This window comes from Echinops telfairi, unplaced genomic scaffold, assembly GCF_000313985.2.
Source record: "Echinops telfairi isolate 266 unplaced genomic scaffold, ASM31398v2 ScPeMD7_7458;HRSCAF=8496, whole genome shotgun sequence".
NCBI classification, from domain to species: domain Eukaryota; kingdom Metazoa; phylum Chordata; class Mammalia; order Afrosoricida; family Tenrecidae; genus Echinops; species Echinops telfairi.
The window spans coordinates 30,744,235-30,750,872 of record NW_022111358.1 but is presented as its reverse complement, the minus strand read 5'-3'; the positions used below and the strand labels follow the sequence as shown (position 1 = coordinate 30,750,872).

Here is a 6,638-nt window from a genome sequence, read left to right as displayed (position 1 = left end):
CGCTAACAAGACGCAGCAGACTCCACTGGAAGTCAATCCAGGCAGCTGCTCTCTGAGATGCAACGGAGTTCCTGAGGACTGAGGCCCAGTGGTGGGGGCTGGGGGCGACGTGGAGGAGGGTGGAGAAAGGAGGAAACACCAGAAAAACTCCTGAACGAATCCAGGAATCCTCCACTCTGATCTCCAAAAACAAGAATCCAAGCGGAGCGAAGTGTCCAGACTTCTGTCCGCTCTGGCTCCCTGACCAGCCTCAGGGACGCAAGGTGCTCCCTTAGCCGCCCAGGGTTGGTGACAACAAAAGCAAGTGTAGACACTGAGGAGAGGGGATGGGGACACTGCGTGGGAGCAGCAGCACTTAATCTTGGAGGAGAAAAATTGCCCTCCTCGGACAGAGCCCCACGCAGCAGGCGCTGTGCCCTTCATAACTCAAGTCCACACTTAATTAAAAAGGGGAGCCTCTTGGCCTGGGTCCAACTGGCGCGGATTCCGTCCGCATCCTTCAGGCTGATGACATTTGTCCATTTGTCTCCCATCGACAGACACGGAAAAAATCCCACAGGGGGGAAACAATGCATCTCCTCCAGCTCTCAGACAGGACCCTCCAGCGAGGCAGCGTTGAAAGCCCCGGGCACAGGGAAAGAAGCTGGACAGGACAAGGCCAACTCCGCATTTACGAGGGGGGGGGTGGGGCTCCCGAGAGGCTGAAGCAGCCAACTGGACAAGACGATGTCCTCCCTCCCTTGGAAGGCACGCTGGTGGCGCAGTGGGTGAGGCGTTCGGCTGGGAACCGCAAGGGTAGGGGTTGAAGACCACCAGTCTCCCCAGGGGAGAAGCTCAAACGACGCCCTGCCGTGGGTTCATCTCCTGCACAAGACCGCGTTCAGGTGTTGAAAAGCAAGCACGCTACTTTGAGAACACCCACGCCAGGGTGTGTTCAACCGTCTGTGCCCGAGAAAGGGGCGCATCGAAGAGGAAGACCAAGAAGAACGGATGCGTTTGAACGGCGGCGCTGCTGAAGAATCTTGAGAGTACGTGGACTGCCACAATCTGTCTTGGGAGATGTATGGCCAGAATGCTCCTTCGAGGCAAGGATGGCGAGATGTCACCTCATATACTTTGGACAGGTGCGAGAGCCCGGTCCCCGAAGAAGGGCATCCCGCTTGGTACAGTAGAGGGCAGGGACAAAGAGGAAGGCCCTGGAGACAGATTGCCGCAGTGGCTGCCTCGATGGGCTCAAATGTAAGAACAGTGGTGAAGAGGGTGCAGGACCGGGCAGTGCTTTGCGCGTTCGGCGGTCCATAGAAGCCCCTGGAGTCGGAACAGACTCGATAGCACCTGACAACATCCCCGCCCCCCATCAGCACACTGCTACACCTGTCGCTGCAACATCTCCAGCCACATTTGACTTGCACGTGGTAGCAAGGTGCTCTGTACTTTGCACCTTCTGAGGGGTCCCCTTTCTTTGAAATGGTTACAAATACGGATCTCTTCCAGTCAGTTGGCCAGGTAGCTGTCTTCTAAATTTCCAAGTTGGGCAGCGAGAAAGAGGAAGGCCCTGGACAGGCTGGACAGGCTGCGACTCCGGGCTCCAACCTGAGAAGGAGTGGGAGGCTGCCGCAGGACTGGGCCCTGCTTCCTTCCCTTGTTGCTCACAGGGCCGCTGTGAGGGGGGACCCACTGGATAGCGCCTGACAGCAACCCCATTTCCTTGGTCTCTTTCCCCCACAGTGGATTCCGCCTTTCTTCCTGGGACAACACCCCCCTAAGACCAAAACAGCAGGCTACTGGTGCCGGTTCTGACTCGGGGCCCTCGGGTGGGCAGAACTTCTTCACCCCAGCTTGGGGTTTTCACAGCCCGCTACCTCTCCGGAGAAGTCCGCCTGGGCTTTCTTCTGCCGTTCCTGACGTTGTTCTGCTTTATTTAAAAATATGAAAAGAGGAAAATGCTCCTCACTGGCCTTCTGACAGGTTCCTACTACACCTCTGGAAAAGGTGACCCACCAGAAGGAATCCTAAGATCAGCCCCCCCCCGCCCCCCCAGGGATGAAGGGGTCCTGTCTGTCCCTCTGCTCCAGAGATCTGGAGAGGCAAAACCTCCCTTCTCAGATTCCTAATGTTCAGCCCTGTCGGTGGTAGGAGACCCCTCAGGAGTTGGGGTGGGGTGATCCTCTCCCCCTGTCTCCCCTCCTGATGACACACCCCACTCCCACACCACCCAAGGGACGGGAAGGTCTGGTCTCCACACGGCACCCATCTGTAGGACTTTTCTCCAGAGACTTCTCTCCTCACCAAACACCTGCTGGAGTTGAGCATCGTAGCAGCGTCTTGGATCCCCATCCTCTTTTTTTCTTTCTTTCTTTTTTCTTTATTTATAGCTCGTTACAAAGCCAGTCCCAACTCCATTACCCGCTAACAACTTGGATTCATTCAGACACAGGGCCTTGATTCTAACCCCCCCTTTCCTTTTTAGAGGACAGCAAAATGGAAGCTCCCCAAGTTCCTACCCAATTTTCATATAGCTCAACACCCCCACCCCCAGAGTAATAGCTGGCCAGGAGCTACTGTCAAGTCATAATTGTACATGCTAACCGGTCATGATCTCACCTGAAGAGGCAAAACCAGAGCCGGCCAACATGGCTTTTTCTCTTAGCAGGATAATGGCAGTACTTCCACAAACTGAAGTACCGTCATTGCAGCCTGGGATCCCCATCCTCTTAAGCTCAGTGCGCTCCCAGCTGGAGGGCAAGCCCCCTTTTCTGTAGGTTCCCCAGAGAGGTCTCCAGCTAAGGAACAAGGGAAGCAGTGGCCACACCTCACCCCAAAGGCCACTGCCCCCAACTGCTGCCTTTCCACCCATTGGTAAGGCAGTAATATACTGATACGGTTCTCATAAAGAGGTCCGTGATAAAAAGACCTTATGGCGGCGGCGGGGGTTCCTAGTCTTTGTGCAGTGGGGGAGGGGTCAGAGACCTGCTCTGTGATGAAGGCTGGGAACGCTGGCTCAGCGTCCCAGGCTGTGGAGCAGCGTCTGCTTGTTCATTCCTTCTGAGGCTGTGAGGAAGAAGCTGGTCCATACCTCCCTCCTAGCTTGGGGAACAGCCAGCAACCCCGAGCCTTCCCATCTCGGTCCTGTCTTCACATGACTGTTTGGCCTCTGCGACATCATTCTGAGTCTCCTCTCCTCTCCTCTCTTCTAAGACCACCACGCACACCACGGGGTCAGGACCCGCCCTACTCCAGTGTGCCTTAGGTGAAGGAGAACGTCTGCAAAGCTTGCTCCTCTTGCCAGGGGTCAGGACTTCAATGCATCGTTTAGGCCACACAGCTGGAGTCCTGGTGGGCTAGTGATTGCGCATTGGGCTGCAATCTGCAAGGTGGACAGTTCGAAACTACCAGCTGCTCCTCAGGAGAAAGGCAGGGCTTTCTGCCCCCAGAAAGTTACATGTCGGAAACTCACAGGGGCAGTTCTACCCTGTCCTATGGGATCGCTATGAGCTCACATTGACTGGATCGCAGCGAGTGAGTGTAGGGGACACAATTTCATCCATCACACGCACACACCGAGGAAGACAGTCCAGGGGGTGGACCTCCATGGACCCTGATGGCCGAGGGAGTGACAGGTCAGCACATGAAGTGAGATGAAGAGGCGCAGGCAGAAGCAAGACCGAGAGTGGCACCTGCTTGGGGGCGGGTGGAGAGGGTTCACTCAGCAGCCTCCCCCATCGCCTCAACCCTGCTCTCTAGTTCACTGCCACAAGGAACAGTCCCCACTGAGAGACACCAACACTTGGCCCTGCCTATGTCATCTATCCAGCCTTCCTGCGAAGTCTCCCGAGTTCACCCCCTGCATCCATCCTTGATGATTCAGAGCCTACAGATTTTTTTTCCAGGCTCAGAGGAGGAAGCCAGGCCTTTCCACTCACCCCTCAGTCAGGCTAGGCTGCACAGGTCTCCCACCAAATGAATGGCTCCAGCTAACCCAAGTCCAGAGCCCCCTTTGTCAAGTGACCAGAGAATGAAACAGCCATCCCTCCCTTCTCCTCTCAGCTCAGAGGATCTTCCCGCTGCCCCCGCAAACCCAGGGCTGCCTTTGCAGGAACATTTGCATATTTAAACTCCACCTTCACACATTATGACTTACACTCCTAGGAAATGGGCTACACTCCAGACCCAGGGGGAAACTTCTCTTGCCAGTAGTCCTGTGCCACCCCCGCCAACGTGGAGTGAGGCTTGTGAGAAATGTTGTGGGTGTCGGTGTGTCCAGGACGACGCCGTGAGCATCCTTCGTCTGTCCCATGTCTGTGTGTGCGCTGACTGCACAGCCTCCATCGGGCCTGCTGGGTTCTCTCAAAGTCCACTTTGTGGGTCCTTAGTCTGTGGTGGGTATGGATCTTTGGGGCTGACGTGTGTCTGTGAGGTGTGACGTGTTGAATGTCTGTCTCCTGACCTCCATGTCCTCATGGGCAAAATGGTGATGATAATCAGTCGCCTTTCAGGACTGTGGGGGGTTGAGAGTCACCGGCACTTGCCACAAGGTCTGGGACCTGATGTTTGCCTGGTAAGTGTTGGTCATAATGATGTGATTCCAACCGAACCAAACTCATTGCCATCGAGTCAATTCTGACTCAGTAGTGTCCCTCTAGGACAGGGTGGAACTGCCCCCTGTCAGCTTCCCAAACCGCAACTCTTTATGGGAGTAGGAAGCCCGCCATTGTCCCGAGGAGCAGCTGGTGGTTTCAAACTATTCACCTTGCAGATCCCAGCCCAACATGTAGCCAGTACAGTACGCCCCCAGGGCTCCTCTTGACTCCAATGGCTATCTGCAGGGCTTCCCCACTTTGACTTGATGAGACTCCAAGGTCCGGAAGGAGCCGGGTGCCCTTGGAGATGCCACTGCTGTGCAGCTGCGTGTTCAGTCCGTGACCACTTAGAGAGAAGGGGAGGTAAGGGTTGAAAGGGAAGGTGAGGTGGAAGGGGGGAGGCTGGCAAAGACATCTTCTCTTAGTGGCCTGCATGCTGAGCTAGGGGCTGGGGAGGGACCTGGCCAAAGACCTACTTTCCAAGGAGCCAGGAGCCCTCCAGGGACTCTTGGACACAAACAGGAAGCATAGAGCCCAGAGCGAGAGAGACACCCTGAGAGAGTACCCCTGCCAGGGTCCCTGGCCCGGAGTAGCTCCATTAACACTGCCTTCCAGAAGAATCCTCTGATCTCCGGCCCCACTAGTCTTGGCCCCAGGACACATGCTCCTCCCAGAGCTGGTTCCACCCAGCCCCAAGTTGGTTTGCTTAGACTTGTCTCCCCTTCCGTGGGCAGGGTTCCCACTAAGCTCAATTAGCATGCGCTTTGTTGTATCTCTTCGCTGACCAAACAGGTCAAGAGACCCTCATAAACATGAAGCAGGTTTAGGGGAGGACTTCACAGAGCCAAGAGAGACCTCCTCCGGCGCCCCTGGCCTTGAAGCGCTCTGCATCCGCTGGGTCAACTGAATGAAAGACATTCTCCCACGGGAGCTAGGCCTGAACGCTGGGAGGGCCTGACCGGGCTGACAGGCTATCCCAGAAGGCTTCCTGGAGGAGAGGGGCAATGAATCTTAAGGAACATCTCAGCAGAGAAAAGAGATGGAAGTGTCTTATCATTTGATCAAAATTATCTCCTGGAGTGTGCCCTAAACAGGTGCCAAAGTTTTGATGTTCTGACCTAGTACTTGTCCTACTTCTGACCCTCGCCAGCTGAAAGACCTTGGAGGGACGTATCCTCCTGTCTCCTTTGCCAAGTGGGAGTGTTAGATGTGATGAACTTGGAAAGCACTCTGCAGGCCTGTGGCCTTGGCCAGTCCTGTGTCGATCTCACAGGGTCAGGAAGCAGAATCAGGCTCTCCTCACAAGCGTGCATGGACTGTAGAACCAGGGGATGCTCTTAGGGGGGAACCCCCCAGCTCAGCCCTCATCAGACATGTCTCTCCACAGCTGCTTGCCTGGCACCCAACTCTGCATCTGCCACAGTGGATGTTTATTGAATGAAGAGATGAATTGAATGGGATGCCAGAGGCCGGTGACTGGCTCTTGGGGGCTTTGGTGCACTAACACTCCATGTTTGATCTCGCGATAGGAGGGCGGTTGGCGGCGGAGCAGGAGCTGCGCTTCCAGAAATTGCCCCTCCTGGGACCTCTGCTTTCTGCTGCCTTCAGTGGAAAGTGGGTCACAAAACAGCTCGGCAGCACACAGACCCTGGCCAGCTTACATCGCCTGGGCGCCTACGGTGGGGTGGGCCAGGTGTTGTCACGTGACGGCTCTATTCCTTTCCCAGCGCCCTCGGAGGCTGTACGGGGCGGGATTGGTAGGGGGTGGGATTTGGGCTCGTGCATCCCAGCTGTGCTGACTCGCTCGGGCAACTCACTGTACCTCTCTGGACCTTCTTTTTAAAACGGTGTGGAATAAAAACAAGAGCCTCCCTCCGTCGAGTTCTGGGAACGGAAAGAGCACGAGGAAGCGGAGCGCTTCGCACATGCCAGTTTTCATTGTTTCTCCTGGGCACACGGGCCCGCACGCCTCGCCCAGGGCGCACTCAGGCGTTCACACTCCCACACACGCGCCGATGGAGGGGGCGGAAGACGCCAGCCGCAGGCGCTCCCCGCTCC

General features: G+C 56.1%; 1 non-coding gene across 1 annotated transcript; it reads right to left on the bottom strand.

The window, feature by feature from the left end:
• Positions 1-2,573: 2,573 nt before the first annotated feature.
• LOC115872941 lies at positions 2,574-2,704 on the bottom strand. The gene has a single exon (XR_004048133.1). It is a non-coding gene; the product is annotated as a small nucleolar RNA SNORA69 (small nucleolar RNA).
• Between the last annotated feature and the right edge of the window lie 3,934 nt (positions 2,705-6,638).